We start from the raw sequence: 19045 nt of genomic DNA on the forward strand, positions 1-19045 counted from the left end.
TCCCACCCGCTAACACTTAGTTCCCAGGTGAAGGCACCACGTGCCAAGTGAGTGAGTGAGGGTCCGACAGAGACTACCTTTGGGAGGCTCTAGCCCACTCAGACCCCAGACCCAGATAGTGCTCAGGCAAAGGGGAAGCAAAACAGTTCTTAATCCTGAAAAAGAGTGAGGAGTAAGGAACTACATTCAGGGGGTCTTTCACTAAAGCTTAGCTTGAGTTATCTGCAGCAGGGCCCATGGGAATAAAATGGGCCTTCTTGCAGATAACTCGAGCTAATCTTTAGTATCGTGCAGGGAGATAGCCCTGTTTTGTGCATCAGACCTTTTCAACCAGAATTGTTTAAGAATAAGCCATTGACCTCTGATGCAGGCGCTGTGCGCCGAAACATGGCCCATGTCAGGTCATTAACACAAGATTGGTGTTCAAGCTACCTGATTAAAAGGATCTGTGTCCCTATTTTGAAGGCTCTTAGTGCTTTTTTTCTATTGTTTTGAAAATAGCCATGGCCATGCGAGGGGGAGCACTTACCACCACCCATTGAGGTGGTGGTAAGGGCTCCCGCGCTAACCCAGTGGTATCCGGGTAGCGTGTGGCACTGCCCGATCACTACCAGATTAGCGCCACACTAGAAAATAGCCTGCTATTTTCCCTGGTGCGGCAAATGGCGTGCACTAGGGCTGGAACTACCACCGGTGCCCATGTTGGGCCGGCGGTAGTTCCAGATTAGCATGCAGTATGTTCGCATTGGGTTTATTGCCACTTTGAAAAAGGGCCTATTTATTCACTTTTGCATGCCCATTTTGTCGTCACGGGAGCAAAGTCATTGAGTATGCACTTTTTCAAATAAGTGCACACTTTTTGCAAAGAGGGTTCACTATTTTGGAAAGAGAGTGCCCACTTTTCTGAATAGTGCACGCATACACAGGGATTCACACATGCATGATGGTTTGCACATATGCACTTTTTGGAAAAGAGTGTGTACTCTTTTGAAAGACTGCACAGTATATTGACAAATGGAAAATCTCATGCTGTTTTCCAGCTGTTTTCATTTGCTATTGACACATAAAGAGATGTGATATGTCATTGACATTTCCTATCTTATTACAAATGCATCCCTAGCCAGCAGTACTGGGTACAATTTCACAGATTAAAGCTGCAGTTTAAACTGTTTCAGCTTTCAGATATTTTGATCTTTTTATGATTAGCTAAAAAAAAATTCAACAGATGAAGGGCTTTTATGCTCTATTTAAATTCTTAGTAAAAGAGAATACAGTAGCAGTCTTACTTTTATTCTGCCACTCACACACCCTCTTATGCTTACTTCCCAACTCACAGAAATGTCACAAATGAATATTCTCAAATTTAGACAATGAACTCAAAGAATAATGTTTTGATGGTAATTAACTTTCTTTTACACTTCAGCGACTACACAAACCTGATATTCAGCCTGTAGTGGGCAGCACTGTTAATATTTGCTGCCAGCATTGAATATCCATTTTTTAAAGCCAGCTAGCACATGCTCAGTTAATTTGATATTAAGAGCTAACCAGCCATTTGTTGGTGGATAAAGATAGAACTGCTATTTATGCGGTATTACTTATGAGCTAGCACTGGCTGGTTAGCTCCGAATATCGGGAACTAACCAGACTTAACCTCTGAAATGCCCCCATCAGAGCCTGCTTGCACTTTGGTGCTAACTGGCAATTTTCAGAGAACATAACCGGTTAAGTGCTACTGAAATTGACCGGCTAGCCGCCGATAAACAAGTCAATGGTGGGCAGCCGTTACTGGCCAGTTAACTTGCTTTGAATATTGCTCAGAATGTGCCCCGGTAGACAATGACACACTCACAGGAAAAAAACCACATAAAAATACTTTCTCATAAAACAGATAATCTCTCAGATCCGTTTCTCCTCAAAAAGACCCTTTTCCTGCTAGAAGAAAATTTTTTTTCAGGAACCCTGCTGGGCAACAGCAGTCTTTCTGTCCAATGTTCAGCCCCCAACTGACAAAAAAAATCTCGTAAGTAGGTAGAAATTCTCCGCATGAACCCTTCCTGAACTGACGTGTTGCCAATCAGAGAGCCCCCTGCTGGTTCAAGCTATCCTATTGCACATCACTTACATGTAACAAGTGCATCTGCTCAATTTCAAAAGTAGTTCCCAATCCAGCCAGTATTGGGTTCGAGAGAAACAAAGGTTCTGCAAATGAGACAGGGCACTATTGAACCACAAAATCTGGGGTTTGGGTGAGTGATGTGGTGCTGAGGGCTGGACTGTGGATTCCCCAGGGCTGGGAGGAGTATATGCAGCTAGATGTGTTGTGGTATTGGCTGGGGTTGTGTGGCATGGGAGGTGTGCTATAAGAGCAGTACAAAGGGCATTCCCATTGTCTTATCCTAGCTGCTGTCAGTTCAGTTGGTCTCCACCTGCCCAGATAGTCTTTCCCTGATACATCTACTTACATATGTACATGTGCATACCCAGAGAGCAAAGAAGAGGGACAAACCTCTATAACTCAAAGCACAACAAGAAAACATTGGAAATGATCAAAGAAGAACAGAAGGCAACCAGGAATGTCTTCAAACAAACAGTTCTTTTATTTGCATCTGTGCACATCAGTGTCAAAAATAAATATAAACCCTACTAGATGGATTGAGCATAGGCCGTCTTTTGGCTATATCGTCTGCATTAGAAGTCTCTCCCTCTCTCTGATTATAATACTGTACTCTCAATGCTGTACTCCTAGCTTCTCCCTCTTTTTTGGAAGAGGCCAGAATGTCCAAAGATTGGGTCGTGCTCTGTCTGCCTATGGAGTGGCCTAGTGGTTAGAGCACCAGTCTTGCAATTCACAGCTGGCTAGTTCAAATCCCACTGCTGCTCATTGTGATGTTGGGCAAGTTACTTAACCTTCCATTACCTCAAATACAAACTTAGATTGTGAGCCCTGCTGGGACAGAGAAATATCCAGTATAACTGAATGTAACTCACCTTGAAAAGGTGTGAGCAAAATCTAAATAAATACCACTGAGATCATACAAGAGAAAAATCCTACTGATTTTTAGGCACTGAGAATCTAGACAGGTACCCATACTGCCCTAAATCTATTTCTGTGAATATTAAAACTGTGTGGGATATGTCCATTGATTAAGGAAATTGGCCTTTTCGTGAATCAAACTGACTTTTCTAATTTTTCCCCAGACAAAGAAAAACATCACCCACTTTTTTGAAAATACATCCGGAAGGTTGTCAGTTGCCAGGCTTTTCTCATTTCATATTTCAAACTCATATCAGGTAATTATGTGCTTCTACAATGCATGTGTTAAAATGATAATTCAGAGAAATATGTGTCCCTTGTAAATCTCAAGTAGTAATTCTAAAGGTTTAACCCTGTAGGCATTGGTCGAACTGAAAGACTAGCAGGTGTTTAATTATCAATTGTATGCACTAATGGTAGATAAACAGTTTTCAGATAACTGTTTACATCATATTTCAGCTGGGATTTTAGAACAACCAGCATTCTGGCATGTGTGTATGAAGGATAAAAGACTTTCACTAGATTTTCCCTTGAGACAAATGCAGAGGAGTTGAAAAGTGACTTGAATAAAGATATTTAGCACATCCAGATAAGTGAAAAGACATTAAAAATGATCTTCTTTGGAGAAATGTGCTGAGAACCAGGGAACCTAAAGTGCAAATCCCACTTCTTCACTGACACTACTTGTGGGTCATTATTGACATTTGGATTTTTCTTTGTTGTGTGCTAAATAGATACAGTATATGATTCTGCTTACTAAACACTGGTTTTAAGCTCTTCTACAGGAGGAAAGATGAGAAAAATGGATTTAGAATAGATTGGGCTAATGAGTTTTACTGACATTTGCTGAATTTCAATGGGTATTGTGGTGTTATTTTATACTTTGAAGCTGTGGAGCTCATATTAGAAGGCTTATTCATGATTTCCACATTGAAACACCATGTAGAAATTGTGATTTTAGATGATGATATACATGTGGACTTGCTGAGGCACATTTATATTTCCAAGTGTATAGAGGAAGCATATTGGATCATGTCATGGATGGTAAAGCATGGCGACATGCAGGTAAATACATTTAAACACTGGCATTTACAGATGCTAGAAATGACATATGAATGCCATCCTCACCAAGGGTCCCTTTTACTAAGCCGCATAAGCGTCTACGTGTGTCCAACGTGTGCCAAAATGGAGTTATCGCATGACTACCGTGTGGCTCTTGTGGTAATTTCATTTTTGCTGCGTGTCCAATATGCATGGCTATAATTTTTGGCTATGCATAACGGGCGTGCGCCAAGTGGCATTTGGCATACATAGGTCATTACTGCCTGGTTACCACATGAGACTTTACTGCTAGGTCAATGGCTGGCGGTAAGGTCAGAGACCCAAAATGGATGTACGGCAATTTTGATTTTGCCGCATGTCCATTTTCGTCAAAAATAAAAATAAGGCACTTTTTACAGGTGCGCTGAAAAATGATTCTGCATGCGCCCAAAACTCCTGCCTACACTACCGCAAGCCATTTTTCAGTGCACCTTAGTAAAAGGACCCCTTATCTTGCAGGACTGATTGAGGTGTTGCTGACTGAAGAATATCCGATTACAAATCTGTGACCAGATTGTTATCTATGTCCATGTTGTTCTGTCCTTAGCTAACCTTTTTGTCCTCTGCATTGTGTCCTGTCCTTAGCATTACTCTGTGTGGACTTCCTCTTCTTACTTTCCCAAAACCATCTGGATACTCACACCCTCTGTGCTGCAGCATGATCCAGGCACTGCCTACCAGAGTAGAAGAGGATGCCCTCATTAGCATAAACCTGAATTGGCATGCCTAAATTTAGACATAACCATTTACACCAGGTAAACCAGCATTCTGGCATATATGCATGAAGGATAAAAGACGTTCCCTAGATTTCCCTTGACAGGCATAAATGGGCATATCCATATGCCATGCAAAAGGTGTTAATTATAATATTCCATAAATTACATGTATAAGTTGTAGACATGCCCATGCCCCTCCCATGCGTTCACCCCTTGCAGTTATGCACTATTATACTTATGAGCTCCATTATGGAAGAACAGTGCACTTACGTGCCTAAGTTGCATGTGGCCATTTATAGAATTGCTCTTTTGGAGCATAGCATAACAGTCGTTAAAGTCATTGTTTAATGTTTGATTATAAAAGCAGTTAAAGCTTAGCATAACAGTCATTAAAGTCACTGTTTAATGTTTGATTCCCATCCACCCGTTTTAGGCTTAATCTTTGTTTTATTGGTTTCTTCAGGCAATTAGGAGTATAGAAGTTTTAATTAGGGTACCATCATCAGCTAATGATTTGATCTATACAGTGTTTTAGGTCCTTAGGGAAAGCCTGAAAAAGAATAACATATAACTAGTAAGCTTAAGAGACGTGGAGGGGCATAATCGAACGGATATGCCTATCTCCATGGGTGTTTATCTCCAAGAACGGGTCAGTGAAGGGGCAGGCCGAACCGTATTTTCGAAAAAATGGACGTTTTTGAGCTGAGCGTTTTTTTTTTTTTTTGCAATAATGGAAACTAAAAACGCCCAGCTCAAAAACGTCCTAATCCGAGGCATTTGGTCATGGGAGGGGCCAAGATTCGTAGTACACTCGCCCCCCTGATATGCCAGGACACCAACTGGGCACCCTAGGTCAGTGCGGTGGACTTCAGAAAAAGCTCCCACATGCATAGATCCCTTACCACAGGTGCTGAGCTCCTAACCCCCCTCCCCCAAAACCCACTACCCACAAATGTACAACACTACCATAGCTCTTAGGGGTGAAGGGGGCACCTACATGTGGGTACAGTGGGTTTTGGAGGCCTCCCATTTACCAGCACAAGTGTTGCAGGTGGGGGGGGGGGGGGATGGGCCTGGGTCCACCTGGCTAAAGTGCACTGCGGTACCCACTAAAAGTGCTCCAGGGACCTGTATACACGCAGGCCTCTAGGACTGGTTGCTGCTATATAACATTGGCACACCAGTTGACACCTGAAGACTAATCTCTCCAAAATCGTCCTTTATTGGAATAACCGCCTTTACTCACAGTTAACTGCAGATCAGAGGTTGTGCCCACTGGCAACGAGTCTCCCTGGTACTGAGATTAGCAGTAGGTCAGAGCTGGCAGAATGCTGTACAATGCCCTCTTTCAGCCACATTCAAGGTAAGAACTAAGTTCTCTAACGTGGCTAACACAGGAAATGGAACTAAAACTGGCTTACAAAAATGGCCACTACCACATGGACTACAACAGGAAACACAACAGGGCACACTCTGACCCAGTAGGCAGGGGGAAAAGCACCATGGGAGAAGAGCCTACCAACTACCAACATCGTGAGACTGTAACACAAGCTAATGAAATCACGGAGCCCAATACCCTACACCCACCACAATGCAATGCTGATGTGACCCTGTACTGCACCCGAGAGCCACATCTGACCCAGGGAAAGGCTGTGACAGGATCGAACACATTCTGTTGTCACGGACGTTGGTACGGCATTTGAGGCTGGCATAGCGGCTGGAAAAAAAGTTTTTAAAGTGGGTTTTTTTTGGTGGGAGGGGGTTAGTGACCACTGGGGGAGTCCGGGGAGGTCTTCCCAGATTCCCTCCTGTGGTCATCTGGGCAGTTGGAGCACTTTTTTGGGACTTGTTCGTGAAAAAAAAGGGTCCAAAAAAAGTGACCCAAAATCGCAGTTAAAAACGCCTTTTTTTTCGATTATCAGCTAAAGACGCCCATCTCTCTTTGGCTGATAACCACGCCCCAGTTCCACCTCCACCACGCCTCCGACACACCCCCGTCAACTTTATTCGTTTCCGCGACGGAATGCAGTTGGAAACGCCCAAAATCGGCTTTTGATTATACCGATTTGGGCGCCTTTGCGAGACAAACGTCTATCTCCCGATTTAGGTCACACTATAGGCGTTTTTCTCTTTCAAAAATAAGCTGGTTTGTCTTTGTTTATATATCCTTACCCCCTTAATAACCTTAATTAGCAGCCCACCAATATGAAGATTCAAGCAGCAGTCCAGCAGCAAGATATGGGGCTAACCATTACACATTGAGTGTATTATGTATGATTATCTCTCAGTTGGTGAAAGGTTGTATGTGTGCACTTGGTGCAAAGAGCTCCTAGCATTTAGGGAATGAGTCTGATCCCTGGAGGCTAGAGGAGCAGACTTAGAGGAGCTGAGGCAGGCAGGTATATAGAGGAGACATTCAAGGACATAGTAGAGAGGTCCCACCTCCAGTCCAGGAGCCTCTGTGTAGCCATGGAGGAGAAAGGTCACCTGGAATGATAGCATCATCTTGGTGTGGCAGGAAGTGATCTTGTAGCCAGAACTCGTCATCCAAGTGATGTAATGTTCTCTTGTACCAAGGACGAGTCTGGAAAGGCATGTGTCCAAGAGGGAAGGATTGGAATAGCTGTGGTAGTTGGTGGTTCAATCATTAGGCACGTAGATAGCTGGATGGCTGATGGATGCAAGAATCACTTGAACTTGCTTGTCTGGTGCAAAAGTGGTGGACCTCATGTGTCACCTGGGTAAAATAGTTGGTAGTGCTGGGGAGAAGCTTTGGTACATGTGGGCACCAATAACATAACAAGTGTGGGAGAGAGGTTCTGAAAGCCAAATTTAGGCTTTTAGGTTTAAAGTTGAAATGCAGAAACCCATCTTACTATAAAATAGAAAATATGTTCTGCATCTATATTTTAGATTCCAGAACCTCCCTGGCCTCTAACCTTTCCATTAGGAAAGAGTCTTTTAGTCAATATAGATCCCATTAATGCTAAGACTTTTTGCTGTGTCACCCAGATTAGTGACTCTTAGGCATAAAGAGTGAGGTTGAATTTACAGAAACCAGAATCTAGAAAGTTGCTAACCTGTGCTGGATGCATGAGGGTAGAGACTCTTTATTCTTTTTTTATTTTTATTGCACTTGCTATATCACCTAAATTAACGCACAGAGCTAAGCAGTTTATATAAAAAATTATTTAAATTATAAACTTCCAGGGGACAAGAAAATAACTCCAATAAAAAATAGGATAAAGAGAAACAGAAGACAACACTCAAACATCATCCAAACAAATAAAAACATGGGGAAAAAACAGTAGGGTAACAAGAAATAGAGGAGAGAAAGGGTAAACTGGAAGGGAAGGAGGGCACTAGGACTCAACCATCACTGTCTGAAAACCTGCTTAAATAATCAGGTTTTTATTTCAGTTTTGAATTTGTGAAAGGAATGATCTCCATGGATATCTACTGGAAGATTATTTCAAGAGGCTGGGGCTAAAATGTAGAAGGCACTGTGATGTGTTTGCTCATAGTTGGTGGCTTTAGGGCTTGGAATTACCATATAATGGTCATTAATTACATGCAGAGAGGAGAGGTAAGGCAGAGAACCTATAGTCTGAAAGCTTTAAATGCCAGAATTAATGTTTCATATTGGATTCAACAGCAAACGGAAAGCCAATTAAGTTTCTGAAAAAGAGGTGAAACTGAATCATATTTACAGGCATATCAGATGAGACAAACAGTAGTATTTTGTAAGATTTGAAGTTTTTCAAGGAAGTCTTAGGTAACCCTGCAAAGACAATGTTTCAATAATCTATCTTTGTAATCAGCAGGAATAGGACCAGGGAATAAAAGGAGTCTTGATCCAAGAATCTTCTTACACAACATAGTTGTGTAAGCACCAGTGGCATAGCTACATGGGGCCATGGGGTCTGGGCCCCCCAAAATTTCCTCCGGGCCCCTGGTTTTGCTGATGGGGGTCCACAACCCCTGCCAGCTGAAGCCTTGTCTAGCACCAGTCTCCAGCAATGCCTTGTTGCCTGCCCTGCTCTCTCTTCCCCCCTCACATCCTGCATGCTCCTTTTAGTGAAGTTGAGCATGCTCAGTTTTACTTAAAGGAGCATGCAGGATGTGAGGGGGAAGAGAGAGCAGGGCAGGCAACATGGTGGCGCTGGAGACCAGTGCTGGAGAAGGCTTTAGCTGGCAGGGGTTGGGGACCCCCGCCAGCCAAGGTACTTTGCTGCAGCAATGGGTGGGGAGCGGCAGGGTGGCAGGGGAGCGGCAAGGCGGTGGGGGTGGGGGCAAGGTGGAAGGGGCAGCGGTGGCTGGCTACGCCCCTGGTAAGCACCACCCTTCTGTATCCCTTCTAATCACATACCCCTGGATTCTATATATAGTGTGCAAAATTGTGCGTGCAAATTTGGGTATGCACCCAATTTGGAAGCTACTAATAAAAAAGGTGTAAGCTAAATCCAAATCCCCAACTAGATGTATCTATTTGTAGTTACAGATTTACCTGGATTAAAAATTACTCTAAAAAAGTTTTTTCTTATGATGTTCAAACACATTTCCTTCCTCATTATGCTTCTAAAATATATTGTCACCTCTGTGTACATAAGTACATAAGTACATAAGTAGTGCCATACTGGGAAAGACCAAAGGTCCATCTAGCCCAGCATCCTGTCACCGACAGTGGCCAATCCAGGTCAAGGGCACCTGGCACGCTCCCCAAACGTAAAAACATTCCAGACAAGTTATACCTAAAAATGCGGAATTTTTCCAAGTCCATTTAATAGCGGTCTATGGACTTGTCCTTTAGGAATCTATCTAACCCCTTTTTAAACTCCGTCAAGCTAACCGCCCGTACCACGTTCTCCGGCAACGAATTCCAGAGTCTAATTACACGTTGGGTGAAGAAAACTTTTCTCCGATTCGTTTTAAATTTACCACACTGTAGCTTCAACTCATGCCCTCTAGTCCTAGTATTTTTGGATAGCGTGAACAGTCGCTTCACATCCACCCGATCCATTCCACTCATTATTTTATACACTTCTATCATATCTCCCCTCAGCCGTCTCTTCTCCAAGCTGAAAAGCCCTAGCCTTCTCAGCCTCTCTTCATAGGAAAGTCGTCCCATCCCCACTATCATTTTCGTCGCCCTTCGCTGTACCTTTTCCAATTCTACTATATCTTTTTTTTTAAAAATTATTTAGGGGTAAAGATTGAAAGCTAAAGACAGAAGAAAGATTCGTGCAGATGCAGACATTATTGTTAATTGTACTTGCCTATGCATCTGCATCAATCTGCCAATTTGTTATTTTCTCTTATCTGAAGAGACACTGGCAATGCTATGATGTATCTGGTTTAAATATTCAGATAACACACTTCTGCACTGAATCTAAATATGAATTTATTGTAAACAACTTAAGTAAAATTTGCCATACTTCATGGTCATTTAACATATGCACTTAAGAAATCTGCCATCATGACAGCAAAAGGTGTTGATGTTAAAAAGCTTTCCACTGATTAATTATTGGAATTTCACTGCTACAATGGCTTTCATTGAAAGCCTGTATCACATAACTTCTGCTGTCTTTGACACAGTGCTGTGAGGCTGTTAACAAGAGGTAAGAGCAAGCATTTAGGAGACAGCAAAGAGCTCTTAATATACAATTCCTGATCCTCTGTTGGATTGCACCCATGCAGAACAATTTTGGTAAGCCTTAAGAAATAAAGCAAGACATTTGTGGATATGTTTGCACTAAAGTATTTATAATTTTGCAGGTTACCATAAGCAAGTAAACCACATTGTTACATGTCAACTAAAAGCCAGCTGATATCACAATGTTTACAATGTGAATAATATGCATAATTATTGAATGGTATCTTTTTTTTTTACTTCATTATCACCTGGTATCATAGCTACAGTGTGCTAATTCATTACAGCAAAGTAAAAAATGCAGCATATTTGGGACGAGCGAGACCCTGAATAGATCATAGAAAAAAAAATAATTCCTTCAAAAAAAGCATGAAAACCCCCACTTTCACAGCTACTTTCTGTGCTGCCAATAACACCAGCAGCCTAACTTTATGTAGGGTATCTACAGATACATTGATATATGGACATTTAGTATGTGTAAAACTGTAATAGTATTTTGTATGTAACCCCCTGCTTAAAATAGTCTAGGTGGTGGCCTAGACTAGATCCGAGATAGTTAGACAAGAGGGGTGCACACTATTAATTCTTATGGGACCAGGGTAGGACCAGGATTTCCCAGGGAGGCTGAGCAAGCTCTGCATCACACTTCATACTTCATTCAAAATGGAGACCACACCAGTTCTTTAGCTGAAAAGCAGAATCTTTACTGAACTTCAGTTGATAATGTACTTAGTCCCCCACCCCAGACAGGGTTATTTCCCAGAGATGTGGTCTCAGGACAGCGATGTTATAGTCGTGGCTGCTGTCAGAAAACACACTCAGGATTAGGGGACTAGTGCAGGATACTATCCTCGTCTTCTGCCCTCAAAGGACGGAAGAGGAATTAAAACTAAAGTTCAGGATTTTTCTGATAAAGGAGAACAAACTTAGTTTCCCATGTTGTTTTAAACAGTTTTAATTTAATAACTTAAGCATTTAAAACGAACATAAACTCAACTCTCTTGTACAGTTAATCAAACTTTGCTTAAAACTCTATAACCAAACATATAATACTTTTTTTATTATTAAAATAACTTTTTATCTTCCTACATATAAATCAAACATCTACTTGTATTCAGCGCACTGTCAGATAAGTGTCTCTTTCTTTAACCTTTTCCTTGGGAGATGTAAATGTTATTGTGTATCATTCACGTGAGTATAGTTTGACAAGAATTTGATTCTTTGCTTTTCTCTCTTTTCAGGTTTTCAGCCAATTTTCTTTGCCATGGACTTTGGGTAAGTATCTCTTTTTTTATTTTCTTTCATGTATTTCTGTGTATATTTCTTTCCTATTATGTTTCTTGTTCAGTGTATACAGTTACTTAGCTGTAGAAGTTTTGTTTCTTTCTCTTCCCGGCCTTGCTTGCGTTGGAGCTCGTGAGTTGTCCGGTTTTCTTCACTTTTTCTATGGTCTTCCTCCTTCACCTCTCTCTTAATTAAAATAATTGGAAGGAAAACCTTACTCTTCCTACTTTCTTCTTTTAATAATCTTTAACAGGGAGTGCTGTCAACAGCGGAACTGTGGGCTCTATTTAAGTAAAATCAATATAAATAAATGGCCCTTACTTTCCAGCGCCTATGCTATTGATTTCTCTTCCCTACTCTTAACCAGTACGTTTGGTCTCTCTCTCAGTGGTGCAGCAGTTTCAACATTCCACCAGCAGCACAGCTCTGAACATTCCACTCACTGTTCTCACCCTACATACACAGTTTTTTTTTAAATTCTTTTCCCCTTACAATGTATAATTTTCCCCAAAAATGTATTAAACCTACTCAACCCCCCTACTTAACCTCCCTACTTAACCTCTCTCTCACATTCATTAAATTTTAACTAAGCTCTTACACATACCTTTCACACACTAACCCCACCAAACACATAAATTGCAGCAAAAACACTTCCCTCTTAAAACAGACACTTCTCCTACTTCTCTCCCCACCTTCAATTATCCCAACTACCTTTAAAATTATTTTTCCTTTCTTTTTCCACTCAAATTACTCCTCTCTCACTCACACACAACCAGTGCAGTGCTTCCTCTCCCTCTGAGACCCAAACTCACTCTCTCTCAACTGCCAGCTGCTGTTACCAAGTCAACAGAAGCTCAGGTCTCAGCAAATTCTAAGGACCTATGCTGCTGGCCACAATGGAACTCTGGGACTCAGGTAATTTTATTTATTTTATTAACCCCTCGGGTTACATTCGTCCGGGCTTTAAAATAAATATTGTCCCCAATATTCACAATCCACCACTTCCAAAATTCATACAATCGCTCATCCTTTCATACAGCCCAAAGCAAACTTACTCCATACAAACCTCATCCATTAAATAAACTACTTTCACTTTACCTTATTCACCATCTCATACTCACATTCTCTAAGCTAATCCCCTTTCTTTTTCCCAAATCAACCCAAAATAAAATTTTCCTTGAGGTACGAGGAACATAAACCCTTGTTACACCTTGTGGAACTTCTTATTGGTTCCTTTGTCTCAGTTACATGTGACTTGAACACAGGATTGAACACAAATTCTGTAATAACAGCGTAACCTTTTTGTGTCTCTTTTGGCATACTTTTTTTTTTTTTATCTCTTGTGAGCAATCCATTATCCATTTCCTCTATCCCTATCCATTTCCTCTAATACAAATTTCCTTAACCAGTCACTGTAGACCGTTTTCTCTCCAAACTTTTCATTTCTAATTTTTACAACATTAAAATTCTCTCCATACATTTCCACCACGCTATAGGGACAAGGTTCCCAGGTGTCCTGTATCTTGTGTCTGCCTGGAAATCTCTGCCTCCGCAACAAGACCCAATCCCCCTCCTGCAGCACTCAAGACATCTGTGAGGAACCTTGACCAACATCCTTTCTTGTGTCTGGAGGAGATACATAAACTCTGGTTGAATTTCTCTTTGATGAAGGACGATTCAGCTGCTGGACCCTGTCTGGCTCCACTGACAAGACGACCAGAATGGGTAACTGTCCCAGCCTTCCTTTTCAGTTCTACCGCCTCAGCCTCTGCGTACTTCTTATCTACGACAACCATTTTTTCAGTTTGGGTCTCAGAGGAAGAGTATAGCAGCGGCACTGGCTTGACCCGAGTTTGGGTCTCAGAGGAAGAGTATAGCAGCGGCACTGGCTTGATACATAATAACATTTACATTTCCTAAGGAACAGATTGCAGAAAAAGACACTTATCTGAATGTGCGCTAGATACAAGTAGATGTTGGTATCTGTAGGAAGATAAAAAGTTATTAGTATATGTTTGGTTATAGAGTTTTAAGCAAAATTTGATTTACTGTACAAGAAAGTTGAGTTTATGTTCATTTTAAATGCTTTAGTTATTAAATTAAACTTGTTTAAACAACTTGGGAAAATAAGTTTGTTCTCCTTGATCAGAAAAATCCTGAACTTTAGTTTTCATTCCTCTTCCGTCCTTTGAGGGCGGAAGACGAGGATAGTATCCTGCACTAGTCCCCTAATCCTGAGTGTGTTTTCTGACAGCATCCACGACTATAACATCGCTGATTTGAGACCACATTTCTGGGAATTAACCCTGTCTGGGGGGGGGACTAAGTACAGATTTGGCGTAGTCGGCAGGATTTTCCTAAATTTGGGGGCTTAATCTGCAGAATTTGGAGTGTGGGTATAGCCACTCCGGAAGAGATTCTTTAAAGGGAGGTAACTATCAATAAAGATAATTAATTAAATAAAAGTGTGATTTATTTAGGGTAAGGTTAAGTGTTCTGGTTAGGTGTTCTTGAGTTTGCCTGGAGTCTCTGTTTCGGTGGTAACGCCCGTTCCTAGAGCAAGAAGAACATGGAAGGGGAAGCATCTGGAGCTCACGCTGTTCCCGTGCCTCAAGTCATAGCGCATACGGTGATCATCCCGCAGGACAGGTCTGTTCCTGACTTTAGTGGATTTCCTAAAGGACCAGAGGATTTAAAGATCAGTGAGTGGATTGAGAAAATGAGGACCTGGATGAGACTTATGAGGATTCCAGCAGAAGACCAGGTTGACATGGTGCATGACCATCTGAAGGGGATAGCCTTGGACACAGTAAAGTACTCTCTTCCCAGGGATTGTACAGTTGAGGAGATCTTTGAACTGTTGATGCAGGTGTATGGCGACAAGGTGGCATTGGGCTTACGAATCCAAGAATTCTACAATCTTCACCAAGGGGATAGGGATTCTATCCGAGTGTATGCATATAAATTGCAGGAGAAGCTGGAGGCAATCATCGCCCGAGACCGAAGACGTGTTGGAGACCCTGACGAGACATTGAAGGAGCAGTTTATTTTGGGCTTGAGAGATGAGTCATTGAAGCGAGAAGTGGCTAAGCGAAGCGAGGACAACCCAAGATTATCTTTCGCTGAGCTGATGCAAGCAGCCATCAGGTGGGCTGGAGAGGAAAGAGGTCTGGCAACCTGGGAGTCAGGGCCTAAACGTATTCTACAGAGACCGAGAGAAGATGCAGGAGATTATTATCGTCCTGAGGAGTCTGCAACGGTTTCCATGATGCAGCAGTTGACTAACATGGTTGCTAAATTATGTGAAAGGCAAGATGAAGAATGGAGACGTCAAAGGATGGAGAGAGAGCAAATGAGGTACTCCAATATTAGAAGAGAATACCCTAGGAATTCCTATGGAGAGAGACCCTCAAGAACTGCCATGGGTGAGCTGATTTGTTATCGATGCCAGGAGCCGGGGCACATAGCTAGGAATTGCCAGTCTGAGAGAGGTAACCTTCCAAGAAGTGAGCAAGGAGGCAAAAATCCGGTTGTTAGGGACAACAGGAATAACCCAGAACAACCCAGTACAAGTGGTACTTTTAAAACAAATAATGCTCGGGAGGATACTTTGGCTCCTGTGAAGGGGGGTGATGGAAAGCCATCTGTCCGGATGCAGAAATATGTGAATAAAGAAGAGAATCCGGAAGAAAGTTATTTTGGGGAACGAGCGATTGGAAACAGCCCGGTACTAAAAGTTTTAATAAATGGAGTGGAAACGCTCTGCACAGTAGATACTGGCTCCAGCGTCTCAACCATCTTGGCGAGCTTTTTCTATAAAAACTTCCCGGATACTGCTTGCCTGCAAGATGCCAGTCAACTGAAGTTGGTAGCAGTGAATGGGACTGATCTGCCTGTGCTTGGATATATCGATGCCGATGTTCAGTGCTTGGGACAATTAGTGCCGGAGCGATGCATTTTCGTTGTCAAAGATAATTTCAATAATGGACAAGTAGAGAGTCAGACAGTACACGGCATAGTGGGCATGAATGTCCTTCGGTACCTGGAAGGATTATTCAGAGACCTGTTTTCTTTGATGGGCGAGCCCGTGAAGATGGCGAGTATTCGGTCCAGCATTTCCCAGAAGCGTTGCAACAAAAATAGGGAATCTAGTAGCATGATAAAGATGCAGGGAAATGTGAGCAAAATCATACCGGTAATGCCAGAAAAGTTCTTAATTGGTCATCAAACAAGGAAGAGTACAACAGCGGTACTGGTTTCTGCTACCAAAAAGATGAACTTACCCGAGAGGAGCTTAGTAGCTGATACCCTGGTTACGCAGAAGCACAGGGAAAAACAAACCAGAACAGACAGTGATCAATCGTTAAGAGGTAACGTTTGTGGGAAGAGTAAAAAAGAAGTGATCGTGACTGGCTTGGAAACGAGCAAGAAGGAAATGCTGATTTTTGGACAGAAGAAAGAAGAAAAGCTAACCAGTTGCCCGGACACTGAATATGAAGAGAAAGAGATACAGAAAGTGCTGGGTAACTTTGAGTTGTTGGAAATAGCAGAGTTGGTGGTACCACGTGAGGCGGATCCTGATCCTTCCAACATCAGGGACATGATCAAAGAGTTTGAAGGGAGCAAAGAGAACGAGAGGCCTGCAAGTTTCCAGAGTGAGATGGTCTGGCTGCAGCAGTATGGTCTGGAACGTGAGAGGGACAGACGGGATCGGAAGCAAACACTAGCACAGAGTACCCTGAAACTGGAGGCTCAAAAATTGAAAAAAGACGTGCACATTAAACAAGCCATGGGACTAAGTCTTCAAGAGTTGAACCGCCCATTTCTGGATGATACAGGTTCTGAAGAATATCCTGAAAGTGTGGATGTGTTAGACAAGAAGTACGCAGAGGCTGAGGCGGTAGAACTGAAAAGGAAGGCTGGGACAGTTACCCATTCTGGTCGTCTTATCAGTGGAGCCAGACAGGGTCCAGCAGCTGAATCGTCCTTGAGCAAAGAGAAATTCAACCAGAGTTTATGTATCTCCTCCAGACACAAGAAAGGATGCTGGTCCAGGTTCCTCACAGATGTCTTGAGTGCTGCAGGAGGGGGATCGGGTCTTGTTGCGGAGACAGAGATTTCCAGGCAGACACAAGATACAGGACACCTGGGAACCTTTCCCTTATAGCGTGGTGGAAATGTTTGGGGAGAATTTCAATGTTATAAAAATCAGAAATGAAAAGTTTGGGGATAAAACAGTTCACAGGGATTTGTTAAGAAAATTTGTGTTAGAGGAAATAAATATTGAAGGGGAACAAACTCAAGAAAAATTGGTCTTTCCAGAGGATAAGAAAGGTATTCCGGTAGTACTTCCAAAAGAGAAACAAAAGGGTTATGCTGTTATTACCGAATTTGTGTTTAATCCTGGGGTTTTGACAAGTGAATGTATAACTGATGGAAAGGTGAGAACTTCACATAGAAGTAACAAAGGGGTGTGTTCAACATTTCTAACTGAAAATTATATATTAAAATAAGTTAGATATTGGTTGTTTTGATAAAAATGAAGTTGGTTACTTCGTATCTCCAGATTCGGGGAGAGCTAAGCTGGTGGAGGAGGGATGGTCATTGTAAAGAATTTTGATAGATCACAGATCAAAATTCTATTTTCCCTCATCCACACGCATTCTAGATTATTTGAATGCTGACTGAAAAAATGTATTACTGTTTGAGTTCTGATGTGAAATGTTGTTTGCTGAATAGAAAAGTTAGCAGTGATATTTTGGAAAATTTTAGGGTTTTTTTTTCAATAATTAAGTTAGGAATGTTTATGTGAAGATGTTGGGCTAAATGTGAAAGGTTGATTGGTGGGATGAAGTGTGCTTAGTTTGTTACATGCTTAAAATGTACATCCAAAGTTGGTTTTAGGTGAAATTGCTGAACTGGGGCTTGAGAGGATTGAAAGGAGGGATGGGAGAATGGAAATGATGAATGTGATAAATAGTTTGTTAGTGGATGAGGTTTGTGTTGAGTAAGTCTGATACTTCGGGCCTGTATATTTGTTGGAATGGTTGAAATGGTGGGTTGTGAATATTGGGGACAATATTTATTTTAAGGCCGGCCGAATGTAACAGGGGGTAGAAAGAGAAAAAAAATAGAAAAGTTTTTTTTATTTATTTTTACCTGGGAAGGTCCGCCTAGGGGGGCTCCTGGCGTCGATGACTGGGAGCTGAAGAGAAGGGAGGGCGCTGTTGGAGGAGCAGTGCCGTTTTTGAGCTCCCGGGGACGATTGGGCATGGCCCCGGGAGTGGAGAGAGACACTGGGAGCGGGGAGTCCGCTGTTTGGGGCCGGGTTTGGGTCTGGCAGGTTGTTTTGGGCCCGTTGTTGTGTTCGGGGCTGGTCGTCGAATCGAGCGCTGGAGAGGGAGCGCTGGAGAAGGAGCGCTGGAGCGATGCGCTGTGGGCAGCGCGTTGGGGTTTTGCGGGCCGATTTCGGCCGAGGAGGGGGCCGTTTCGTGATTGGAGCCAGAGGAAGATGGCCGGCGATTCGAGGGAGTCGTGCGTGAGCGTGCATGAGGCAGCGCGCCTCATGCACGAATCGGCGGCGCGCGGTTTAGCGAGTAGGCCGAAGCCGGGGCCTAGATTTTGGGCCGGCTTCGGAGCTTTTTTTGTTTTGGCTCCGTTTTCGCGTAGGGACGTCCGGGACCAGAACCCAGGGAAGCCATCGAGTGAGGAGAACATCCCGGATCAGGTAAGGGGTTACTTGACCCAAAATGTTAATTGGTTGATTTTTAATTTACATAAATTGGGTTTTTTATTTTTAAAAAAATCGGGGGTTTGACGGATTGGAAATATTTTTACATATTTGGGATCGGGGTATTTTTGTTTATTTTTGGGGTGGGTTAGTTTTTAAATTTAAATATTTTTAGGGGGTATTTTGGAGGGGTGCTAGTTTGAAGGGGTTAATAAAGGGGTAAAATTTTAAATTCGACGTAGCAGGTAGAGGGGAAGGGGATTGAATTTTTAGAGTGGTTTTAAATTATTTTGGGATTTTTGAGGGGGGTTTAGGAGAGATAATTGCGGGCGGACTGAAAAAAATGGTATTTTTAAATTTTAAAAGCAGGATTTAATAGGGAATGGGAAGTTTAATTGGTGTAGAAATTTTGGGGTGATTCGGATATAGTTTTATAGGGTTTTTATTTAATTTTATTACTTTTCCATTAGTTTCTATGGGGTTAAAATGGGGATTTTGCACTGCTGGCCAGAATTCCGCTGGTCAGC

Source organism: Microcaecilia unicolor, chromosome 1, assembly GCF_901765095.1.
Source record: "Microcaecilia unicolor chromosome 1, aMicUni1.1, whole genome shotgun sequence".
In the NCBI taxonomy this organism is placed as follows: domain Eukaryota; kingdom Metazoa; phylum Chordata; class Amphibia; order Gymnophiona; family Siphonopidae; genus Microcaecilia; species Microcaecilia unicolor.